This window comes from Columba livia, chromosome 15 (genome assembly GCF_036013475.1).
Source record: "Columba livia isolate bColLiv1 breed racing homer chromosome 15, bColLiv1.pat.W.v2, whole genome shotgun sequence".
NCBI classification, from domain to species: Eukaryota; Metazoa; Chordata; class Aves; order Columbiformes; family Columbidae; genus Columba; species Columba livia.
In genome coordinates, this window is record NC_088616.1 from 6626646 (window position 1) to 6639291 (window position 12646).

The 12646-nt window shown below is 43.1% G+C and overlaps 1 long non-coding RNA gene across 2 annotated transcripts in view; it reads left to right on the forward strand.

Moving 5' to 3' along the window:
• The window catches only part of LOC135575493 (uncharacterized), a 313802-nt gene that overhangs the window by 282867 nt on the left and 18289 nt on the right, over positions 1–12646 (forward strand). For both annotated transcript variants that reach the window (XR_010466324.1, XR_010466323.1), the window contains exon 6: positions 11551–11629. This is a non-coding gene — a long non-coding RNA (uncharacterized LOC135575493). The remainder of the gene's footprint in view (positions 1–11550; positions 11630–12646) is intronic.

Below are 12646 nucleotides of genomic sequence, written 5' to 3' on the forward strand. Positions count from 1 at the left end.
GTGGTATCAGCAACGTGGTCTTGCTGTCACTTGGGAGGGAACTGGGGTGATACAAGGCAGTTTGGGTTCTTTACCTCCCATCACAGGATGTCATTTCTTTTAGTCTTGATACAATATTCAGCTGAGAAGCAGTGGCTATGACATGCACATACCACTCCCAGGAAAGTGAGTGGAAATTCTACGTGTAGCCAAGGACAGCACTTGTGAGATGAACGCACAGGAAAATCCCCAATCAAAGGCTTTCCAGCAGGAATGGCAAGGTGCAGTTATACTTTCACTGTTGGTAGCAATTTGCAGTGTTAGGGTTGTTTGTTTTTTAATCCAAGTTTAATTTTTCGTACAGACACTACCACCCTCTCCTGAGCACATAGCAAGGTTTCCAGTTCTGCTTTTCAGTCCAGCTTAAATGAGCTGAGCCCAGCACTCAGACCTTGGTGCAAATATTATATCCAGTTGAGCTGGACAGCTGTAAAGGCAAGTCTGGGGTTTAAGGTCTTTCAAGAACTGAAGACTTCCTTCAGTTAATCCTTCGGTCCTTGTCCCCTCTTCACCCATCTTAGGAGTATTTCTCACTTGAAAGTTTCAGTTCCTTTCACATGATCAAGCTTTGGGTCTCCAGTATTGCAGACAAACAGCTCCCAGGCAACTGTATCCCCATTGACACCAGTAAGGGACACTTTGAAGAGGAAGGTTTTGTAGGGGATTAAGTGCTTGATCTGCAAATCATACAGAGAGAATGAAAGTAGATTTTCATGGCATTGTTTTACAACATTACTTTTTTTTGCTAACACTGTGCTTTAGTGATCACAGATAGGGATATATGCTGACACTGCAGAGCTGGAGTTTGAATCTTTTCCAAACTTCTTTACTAACCAGGAGCCTCAAAGCTTTTTGAGAACTACAGTAACAGAATCCATTGAACACAAGTCTGCCAGGGCCTCTGCAGGGCTACCTGCACCCTGCTTGGTTTCCTGTTATAGATTATCTGAAAGGGGGTTTTGGCATCCAACTCATACTGTCAGATCTTCCAAAAAAGAGCATCTCTTCTGATCTCATTGTGTTTGCTGTAGTTATTTTTCTGTATATTTCCATCATTCACAGGTTACGATTCACACTGTATTGGAGTGCAGACTCTGTGGAGTCCTTTACGCAAAATACTCTTTTATATTACATACCTTTGACTCCAGTTCTGGTCCCATAAAGAGTTACCCTTATCTTAATCTCCCCTATCCTACTGTGCGGCCACAGGAACCAGCACAACTGGAATCTTCTCAGGTGTAAACTCACATCTAGATTATGCTTGTTATCTTGTCCAGTTTTCAATATTTACTTTGCCAGCTGTTATTCAGAAATATCTTTCATCTTTTTAGAAATTGCTTGCATTGGTATCTTGAAAGGTATTGTATCTATGATTAAATTTCTATCATGGTGCTTAAGGAAAAAAATCTACTGCTGATCTCTTGTCTTTGTAGCATTTTCAAGCTATTGATCAACAAGGCTGGTAATGTCCGCGTTCAAGTGGGTATTATATTCCCTGGTGTCCTCTTTAATCTTTTGATTCAGAATTCCAAAATCTTCTTATTCCACCATTCTCCTAAATTAGTGCCACTCTTCACAGCATGTCTCTAACAAACAAATTTGAATATTTTATTCCAAAGAGCTTTTACTTCAAATGCTTCACCTTTGTAAATTCTGTTTTCTATGACCTGTACCGAGTCCTTGACTGACATTTCTAGCAGCCCGACTCTGGTTTTGCAAACATTGGTACAGACCAAGATGTGCTGCTCAACTCAACTGCAGGTTGCCACCGTGACAGCAGCTCAGGTCCTGCGAGATGAAAACTGGGCTTTCGGCTCCAAGCAGCTGTGCTAAGGAGAAACTTCAGGACCACTTTGGTGTCACAAACTGCAGAGCAAAGACAATTTGCAACACAGCATTTGTAGGAGCAAGTGGATATTTTAATAGTCTCCACTTAGGCTTAAAATACACAGAGTCCCAGAATGGACAAGTCCACCCTTCACTCTTTTGTTCTTAATAAACAGAATCACTTGCACCTGTAGGTCTTTCATGGCTGACTGGAAAACAAGGGCCTGTCTGTTCTTCATATGCAATTGAAGTTCTCTTCCTGCATAAAAGGAGTCTTGTGTTAAACCTGCTATGTTTGGTCAAAATGCCATGTTTCTCAGTGGTACCGGGCACTACATGACTCCCACGTATTAGTGTGCTGTCTTGCACACGGGGTTCAGAGTTGGCTTCTGTACCTCTGGTACTGCTGCCACAACCATAATTACATTCATATAGGAAATGCAGAATATTTTCCTTGGGAAATATATATATGAAGCCTGTAAAGACTTTTTTTTATTTTTTTCATAAAACTGAGATTAGCTGAAAGCATTTCAGGGTAATACATAAAACAAGATGGCACAGCCGTCAAGACCAAATTCTCTGCTGATTTATAGGATTATGCTTCATAGTTATGGGAATGGTCTTTGGGAGTGGGAAGAATGAGAGGGGAGACCACTCTGAAGTGTGTCATTTCCATGGGGTTTCTTGCTGAACACTTGCACCATGATCTGTATTTACGTGAAAGACTGGTGAGCAGCTAGCCCCACTGGAGCATTTGACAAATTAAACATTGGGGCCATGACAAATTCCATCACAAATGGAAATATAAAGGACACAACTTTGGCTATCTGTAGGGAAATGCTAGAGTCCACGTAATTTGAGGAATTTCATGTGAACTTGGATGTCGGAAAAAAAATCCCGATAGCCTAAGCAGAAAAATGCTAAAATACATTTTGCATGGGTACAATGTGGGGAAAATGTAATGATGGGTTATTTTGCCTCAGAGACACTATGAACTGTTAGCAGATTTCCTCCACCTCATGTCTAACCTTCTGGATTAGGTTCAGTTTTCCTCTAATAAGCTAAAGAAGAGGGCATGCTGCTGGATGCTCCTCGACTAGGTATCTGCAAAGAATGGGGAGAAAAACTCATCATGGGTCAGTTCAAGCTGAGCTACATGTTTAGTTTCTAAAGTACAGGGCAGGGAGAGGAGGGTATTGTTTAGGAGAAAGTTTTCCACTGGAGAGAGAACTATTGAACTTCATCATGAGAGACACAAGGAATTACTCAATGATGTAGCTGCTGCCTAGAGATTCATAATCTGAACCTTTCCTCAGCACACAAAGAGTAAGGCACCTCTTAGGCATGAGGATGCTGACTCCTCGATGACCCTGCTTTGAGTGGAAGGTGGATTAAGTGGCCTCTCGTGGTCTCTTCCAATCTGAATTATTCTATGACTCTACCTATCTGCTTTTTTTTCCAAGCTTGCAGTGGTTGTCAGCATTCCTGACCAGTCACACTGTTGTAATAAAAACTGGAATTTTCAAGGATGGTTTACTGAATGCTCAGGAAGGTACAATTATTCGAACGTGAATAAAATTATGCTGGGCATAGAAACATCCTAATTAGAATGAAATGTGCAAGCAGAGATATAAAAACAAACAAACAAAAAAGCAACACACGAAAGTATGAAATAGAAAGAGAATGGGGAGAGAAAGGAAGTAACAGTTTGGTGGCCACAAAGATCAGACACAGAGACTGTGTCTGGATATTCACATTACAGTTAGTGAATAGTGTTTGATGGCACTTGAAAGTGGAAGAGGTTTTGAATGGGTCCAAGGAACTCCCAGAGCCTTTTGAAGCCAGAAGCAGAGATAATGAGTCTCTGCATGTGTTCATTGTTAAGTTGTTTTAGTTGCAAGATAAATCAAATTTAGACAAAAACCCTTTAAGCACCTAGTTAATGTTGCAGCTGAAATAATTTCTTCATTCATTCAGATACAGAGTGCCCAAATGTTTGAGACGGTGGAACACAAGACTGAAGTGGCGGTGAGAGACATCAGTCAGGATGTTTGTATGGCTGTGTGGTAACTACAAGCCAATCTTACACACTGGAAGTTTGTTTGGGTTGTGTTTTTTAACAGTGCCTTGTAGGAATCAAGAGATTGCCTGCAGGATCATTCTCTTCCAGTGCACTGGGCTGCTCTTTTCAGAAGTGCCTGGAGTGATTCTGATGGCTCTGCCCTGGACTCTGAAACAGAAGATGTACCAGAGGTTCCCATGTCCTTCCTGGCTGGACTGTGCAAGGGGTTGAGTCTCATCACATGGAACCTGGGGGGTGAGGTGGTGACTGACGAGCTTTTTCCCGACACAGCCGATCCCTCACATTGCCTGTTCAACAACCAGACTTAGCCCCGCCACACTGCTCGGTGTGCCTTTCCCCCACAGCGCCGTGCAAGGAGCAGCACACATCTGCCACCACTGCACAAGCTTCTGGTTTGTGCCTGCAACTCAGGTGCTGCTTTTTGTGGTTCTTTGAACACTCTCCATCCCGTTTGTCACCTAGATTAGTGTGTGGCTCGTTCCCCAGCAGCTCCACAAGCCCATGGCATTAGCTACCCCATCCTTAGGGCTCAAAACAGCTTTTTGCAAGACAAAAATCAGTAAAGGTGCTCGAGGAGGGGCAGGTCCGCGAGGGCAGTGAGCGACCCCTTGTGCTGCTCTGGATGGGGCTTTCGGGGATGACTCTGTGTTGCAACTGGCTCTGTCTCTGTCCTGGTATGTGGAATTCTTTGCACGTGTACAGATGATGGAATGGGAATGTTTCTGTTCATCTACAAATCTAAATTTCTCATTAAAATTGGTCATTAGTGAAATTAGTGAAAGTATCTATTAATATATGCACTATCATTTGCAAATCTGCTGCAGGCCTACCAGTTCCAGAATCAATTTAGATGGCCATTTCTATGGCTTTGGCTATGTAATACATGTGGATGAGTTAATTCACATTAAGCATTAAACCCCTTATTAAACCCCTTACGGTTTTTGCTCTTTTTAACAAGTGTTAGCAATGCATAGAAGTGTTTGGTGGTGGGTTTTTTTTCAATTTCAAGTTTATGGGCTAATTTTGGCTTATTCCAATTTTATATTTAAAACAATTTTCTTCTTTAACATGTTTTCAAGGATAATCTGTTATTGAGAACACTAATGACCTTGGATATTAAGTTCTAACTTTTATTTCCCTGTGGCTGCTCGTTGTATCAAAATGGAGAAGGTACAGGACGATGTTGGCAGCTCTTGTGCCCTTTTCCTTCAAATGGACGGATACCTAATGCATTTTCCTTTAGATTGTTTTGTTTTCAGTGGCGTTCTGAAAATTACATTCCTGTCTCATCCCATGAATCAGAAATTATATCTTCTGTGGGGGTTTTAGTATTTGTTTCCATTTCTTGTGACTTCCCCTCATAAACAGATTTTGATGCATATTGTGCTAATATTATGATTGCTGCTGGCTGTGCTGTCTCTGTATCAGGTAACCTTATTGATCTTTATTTCACCTCAACTACCAGCAGTTTTGCTGCAACACACCTAATTTCAACCACTGAAGATGCTCTAAAGTGTCGATACGAGCTGAGAGGTTATTTTTCTCTAACCATTACAATAAAAATAAGTCTAGCATTATCCTGGGAAGATCCAGATTCTGATAGTTCCATGTAACCATCTGAGCAGTACCAAGGAACTGAGAAATTATATTCACTTCCGTGGAGGGTCCCGGTCTTGAGGGACTCAATACTTCCAGAGGAGAGCATAAGCACTTTATGAATGCATGAGCATATATACGTGCATGTGCACGCACACACACACGGGCGTCTTGAGGACAATCTCAGACAGAGGGAAACAAATATAGATTCCTGAAGGCCAAGAAATCATTTAATTTAAATAAGTTTCTCTAGAATATATAAATATATATATATATATATATATATATATATGAAGGTGCAGTGCAGAAGTTTGGTAAAAAAGTAAAACTCTCTTCAGCAGAACCTGTACCTACTTTTCTAAAATGCTACGAGGTTTGCTGGCCTTTTTTTAAAGGACTATTTTTTATTGAAAACTGTCCCCTCCTGGCCCCCAAATTACCACATTTGTTGGCTGTGAGCAGTGCCTGAACTATGAGGGCTGTATATTGATCACACCAGCCTCTGTCTGCATTATTTAGCTCTTGAAGAGCATCTGCTGAGCATCCATCAGGATGGGGTGTGCGCCACCACCATATGGGCTGCCAACTGCTGGTGGAGCCAGGGAGGTACTGTTACACTCCCATATATTCCCATACAACAATGCCATTAACATCTGGCGTTCCATGGCACACGCTTAGTTTTGTGGTACGATAACAGCAGATTATTCATTCCTAACTACAGCGAAGATCTTTAATGGGAGTGATGGTACTGACTCAAAATGAAGTTAGGGAAACTGTTACTGCAACTCTCTAGCTGTGTGGAGCATTGCATGGGAAGGTCACGTACTGGAGTTTTGTTCTTCCTATGAGCAGAAAACAGCCTTTTGGGTATTTGAATGACGCTTCTAACACTGCCCTCTGCCTCTGGCCGAGACAGGAGGGCAGCAACTATAGGAAAGGTTTTCTCACAGTCAGTTGGAAGGTAGGATTGGTATCACAATAGCTTGATACTTCAGTGTGTGCTGGTCTGCAAGCTGTTGATGTAACTGTGAATAAATCATCTGGAAAAAAAAAAATAAGGCAATTTTCCTCAAAATTCAGTAATATTTTGTCTTGCATAATGTTTCACTGCCATAAGGCCCAAAATGCTAATTAGATGTTGAGTGACCACGTTTGCTTGTAGCTGTCAGAAATTTTTACTGTTTGATGACCACACTTCCAGCTCTCCAACTATGGCCAGAAGGCAGAGAAAATCATCTCGTTTCCTTTTTCTATGCCATGTGCCCCTGCCCACAGCCCTGAAGTTGCTGTATGCTTTCAGTTCATATTCACTCTTATGTGTTTTGCTGGATTCAGCCTTAAGTCTGAATCCTTCACACTCTGGCAGGATGAGGTTACAGAAATGTTTCAAGTTTTCTTGGAATGTATTTCTGGCTCATGGAAATTTGCTGGCAATATTTTTTCTCTATCCCCAAGTAGCTTCACAGTGATCAGAGGATCTTTTGTCCCTCTGAAGTTCCTGAGGGCCCTTTGTTGTGAACTTACCGTTCATTCTTTATCGCTAGGTAGCTGCCAAGGCATGTGAAGCAGCTCTCCCACCTGTAGATTTGCCAAGGAATCTCATGGCAACATAACAAATGTTCATTTTTCGACACTCTGTAGTATGTGATTTACAGAGGGACACCTGCCAAGAGAATGCACCAGGGCAGATTGTCAGAAAATGCTATTCAGATGTAACAAAGTATTTTCTCCTGTGATTCAGCCATACAGTTCATGTATGTAGCCTCATCCATTTCCCTAAAGGAATTCCCTTTTAACTAAAATTTGTTACGTGAGCTCAATTAACAGGAAAAAAAAAAGGTTTATTTCATATAACCTACCAAACAGCTGTCGGAAAGGGAAAACTGGCTTCCAAAGTGTTTGTCATACATGCAGCACCCATTCAGATGTTTAAAACTGGATGAACATTCAAACTAGCCTAATTCCCAGAGAGAACGCGCCGGGTTTTCAAGATCTGGCTGCTTTATGCAGGCAGCTTCCTAAGACTTCAGACCCAGCTTGTAAAAGGTATTCAAGGCTGGACTCCTTTCAATGTCAGCTGGATCCAGATGCTGAGACGCCTGCTGAGAAGCTGCAAACCAGCTCTTCTGTGTTCCCAGCTGCAGCACCGAGCGTTTCTGGTGCAGGGTTGCACAGGTCAGCCTGTGACCAACCCTCACATCGTCACAGTGCAACGCAGGCCCATTTAGGATTGATTTTGCACTGAAGCGAAAAGAGACTATGATGCAGGAAACTCTGCCTTCTTTACTTCAGGACAGGCAGACTAAGATAAATGCAGTAGAATGAAAACGATCCATTCCCACATGGTTCCTTGCACACTGGACCATAAGCGCAAATACCAGCAATGGGACATTTAACTCCCAAAGCTTGGCTGCACCCCAAAGTTTGTCTGTAGAGAGCAGAGCACCCTCCTTGTCTAGCAGGAGTGAAATGCAGACAGAAGTGTGATTTCCAGCTACAACAGAGAAGACATTCAAACTTGACAAATCTTGGTATTATTCCAGTACTCTGAGGGCCATTTTCTGCCAAAGACATTTAAATGTCCCAAGTACACTTAACTGCTGCTCTTGACAACAGGGTCCATTCAGAGCAAGAGGCTCCTCTAAGCACGATTAAAGGACGTATGAATCTGGACTTTATTTGCTTTAGAACCTGGAATAACTGGGATTTTTTGATAGTTTGTTTTCATTTTAGTTTGTGCTTGCAGAAAATGTACTTCCCACCAACTGCTTTAGATGTAGAGCAACCTAAATATATTCATCCATTTGATTTGCCTCTCGGCATGACCTTAAAATGAGTCCGGGAGAGGAGAGGCAGAGCGGACAGTTTGGTTTCTCTCTGTAGCCAGGAACTGCTGCTGCAATAAAAGGCCAGTGTGGGAACCCCCACCCCTGTATATTTGTAACCCCATCACTAAACACTCCTTGAGAAAAGATATTTCGCATACTTCTGCTGACTCATATTTATGGTTAGAGTGGTGGAGATAGCACACAGGTTTGAATTTGGCTGTAATTAATTCCCGTAAAAGAAAAATCTAGGCTACTAAACCTCCTCACCCGAAGACTGAAGGCTGCTCCTCCAGTCTGAATAAATCAGAATAAATTTTAAACAAAACAATGTCTAGTGAGGTTTTCCCAAACATGAAGACGATGACCCTCGCTCTGCCTCCTGGAGGGCAGCAGCTCCATCCATATAAATGGCAGCTACAAATGGGAGATATCAGAGGAAGAAAATGCAGAAGTCTTTGGTGTCTTCCAACCTTCAAACAGATTAATTTTTGAAAAGTTGTTGATAACTCGTATCACAGGAAGAATAAAATGCTTTACAGGTGTTTTGGCACAGGCAAGCTGTATTTCAGAAGAGGTCTTTCTGAAAGACCACTTCTTCTCAGGCTGCCTCGGGTGCAGGACACCTTCCTGACGATACCACTGCTCTCATCTCATCTGAATGTCCTGCCAGCACCCGCACCCCTCCAGCACGGCCCAGGGGCTCCCACTGAATTACTTTTCATCTGGCATTTTGACCGGGAAGTTTGCGCTTCCTCCTGAGCCCGATTCCTGCAGCCGTTGCCAAAATCCTGTCAGAGAGTCTGGACAAGGTCATGACTTCAATTCCTCTGTGGCTGGTGAAACCACGCTTCTCAGCTCATTGGTAGACTCCTTAGTTGTCTTTAGGAAGGTTATCATCTCAGGGAATCGCTGCCATCAAAAAGATTATTCTTAAAAGCGGCAGAGTTAGTTATTCAGTCTGTCAAGCCTCGTTACATTAGAAGACTCTATGACAGAATATCTAAGAAATTTATCTTTTTGTTCACAGAAGGAAATGATGGTCCCACTAAGGAAACTGCAAATTTAATTATACAGTAGATTTCCTCACAGACAAAATTTCCAAGGACCTCAGTATGTCAGCACTTGCTTTCAAATCTTAATCCTCAGCACTGACTTTGGTTTTCACTTGCTAAAGCACTTCAAGTGACACCGTTCATCCAAAGTAGTTCTCTAGGTCCCAGATCTGCACCCCTAATTCGCTCTGAGCTGTACGTACTTCCAGAAAAGGCCGGGGGATTCCTCGTTTAATGTAAAGCTGGTAGAAGGTGCACCCTTAATTGTTGCTTTAAATTCTTTATTAGGCATTATCTGTTCCTGTTGAGCCGAGAGACCCCTATGCTATTCCTGGAGCTGCCGCTGACTCGCTGCGTGCCTGCAGATAAGTCGCTCAGCTGCTCGGTGCCTCACCTCCCTCATCCCGAAATAGCGGCACTTTCCCTTTGCCAGCACTTTCCATCTGTGGTGTGTGCTGGAGTTAAGGGAGAGACTGCACAAGGTCGCTGTCATTATGCCTGTTTTGCAAAGGAGAAACTGAGGCAGGCAAGGACACAGACTTGCCCCAGCACTAGTAATTCAGCTCCGGTCTCATCATGCCACACCAATTCACCACTCACTGGACTAGCTGCATCCCCAAGTTATTCCTTAAGTGCTAATCATTGGACTCAGATTAGGTCTCGCTGCTGAATTTCCTGTCTTCTTCCCTGTGTCCTTTCTTTCTATACGACTTCTGCAATATCTGAGCAGACGCTCTTTAAATAGCTGAACTGTTAGAAAGAAATTCCTGACAGATTTGAAAAAGAGCCCCTTCAGACAGCCTTCGCAAAGCTTAAGCTAATGACCTCCCAGTTGTATTTGCCCATTCCTTTGTCTCTGGAGAAGTCTGGCTTTTTCTCTTGGCTCACAATAATTATTAACAGATCTTTTTCAATTGAGGAGAGAAAGATTTAGTCTCTGTATTTGTAATTCTGGCCTTTCAGAGAAAGCCAGTATAAACAGCACTGTGTCCTGGCCCAAATCCATTCTGCATTATTAGGGTGGCATTGATTTGAGATCTCACTCCATTAAAATTTGAAGTCTAAAGCAGTTTCTGCTACAAATGGGGTCTCTCAAGGTTTATACATTAGTTTAGCCCTCAACATTGCCAGATGGTCAAAAACTAGAATGTGTCACAAATGTTACTGGTGCCCTTCACAAAATGACACTTTAAAATTAGTCTCTATTTCCATCCGTTTATTGTAAGGTGCTACTTCCCATATGTAAAGAACGGTGGTTCATTACTCCAACAGAGAAAAAACAGATTTTGTTGAAATGTAGGAACAAGTGGCTCAGGTTCTCTTCCCTAGGTGAATGAATAAACATTTTCCTGTCTGCTAGCTGGGTCTTTCCCAAGTCACTTGCACGCTTATTACCTTGTCCCTTCCCAGTGTATCAGAAGGGAGGATAGGAACCCCCGATTTCTCCCTCGGTGGGGTACAGGGGGTGGTCCCGGGCAGGAGAGGACCTGCCTGCACCCCCCTGCACCCCAGCACCTTCCACATCGAGGTCTCCACAAGGCTCAGTGCTGCTCAGTAAGCACATGAGTAGAGCCCATTTGCTTTATTTCACTATGAAGTTCAGGTTTGGAATCAGCCTAAGATTATTTGGAGCCAAGTAGACTCAGCTCTACTCCACAGCTTATCGTAATACCTTTTTTTTTTTTCCTTCAAGTGTGTTCCCCCCAGCACCACTGCAACCAGGACCCTCCCCAGGACTCCAGGATGAGTCCTCTGTACTGACCAAAGCACCCGCGCTGCTGGTATCACGCTTATTCCTGCCAAATTCCCTCACTTCCACTCCAGCCACAGATCCAAATGTTGAGCAAAGCTGTAAGATTAGGGGTATGTCTGCTGCCTCTTCCCCATATACAGCTCCTAACTAGTAACCTCTGTGTTGATGAGATCTGGCCTCAGTGCAGGCAGACATGTTGTCAAGTCCCCCAAAATTTCAGCCCTCCAAAATGCAGAGAAGCTGTAATTCTGGGTAGGTCTGTCTATACGTGTGTTGTTTTCTTTCTTTTAAAACACTGTTATATGCTGCATGGTTCGTGATGAAGCAAGAAATTCCTGAGGTTTCACTGTGTCTATCTCATTGATTTTTAAGAGTCTGGGAGTTTGGAGCCTCTGGAAGCAGCTTGACACGTAATGTGAAACCTGCAAGTCCTGCCAATTGCCACGGAAAGGTGAGAGAGGTGAAAAAAAATCATTTTACACTGTGGACTTTGGCTCCTTTTTTGACACTGAGAAAACAACTTTTGCCAGCAAAAGCAAAACCTGCAGAGCACGGGGTGGGAACAGAAAGCCAAACAGATAGAGTTGCACTAGCTGCAGTCCCAGACCGATCGTGTGTGCCCTGTGCACCCCCACCACCACAGGGAGGGAAGCCAAATTTTCTCATGCTGACCCCAATTGCTTCTCAAACCTCAGCAAGATTTTATTTGCAGAAGTCTTTGAGGCAAGAAGGTGATGAGCGGTGTCAGAGTCTGACACTCTGCAAGGACAACTGTGCCACATTTCTATGGCTGTAGCTTATTCTTTTCAGCATTAACCTAACTATGTGATGGGCTTCTTCCTTTTGAAATTTGTCAAGCAAGATGCAGTTGTGATTGTGTAATCTTCCTGCTGACAACCACCATCTCGTTCTTTAACTCCTACTTTCGGCATTATCCGAGTGTCAGCCTTTGACTCCTACTGATAACAAACTGGTATGTCGCTGCAGCTACAGTGATCTCAAGAACACAGGTAGGACAGGGTAAGGTAAGGACAGGTTTGTAAGTAATGATGATATCTTTCATTAGACCAGCTGGTACACCTGAAAAAAATTAGACAAGCTTTTCGGTGCACAGATAAATGCCTGTGCTGCACTAATGACCCATTCTCCCTAAGGAACTCAAAAAGCTCTAGAGAGATGAGTGAAGTAACTGGGCCATTTCTGTGTCATTTGATCACCCCATCAAAATGCATGGAAGCTTTTGTCTCCTGCTTCACCAGGACCAGATTTCAACTGCTGTGCAGTCCAGTACAGCTCTGTTACCTATCTCACTGCAACATCAGCAAGAGAGAGGCAAGATGGCATCTCTTACTTGCAGGGTGACTGCTCTGATAGTACAGATAGAGGAGAAGGGAACGCTCGTTCCAAGGGAGTTTCTCTTATTGCACCTAAGATGAAAAATGGAAGACAGGAAGAGGAGAGGGAGCTA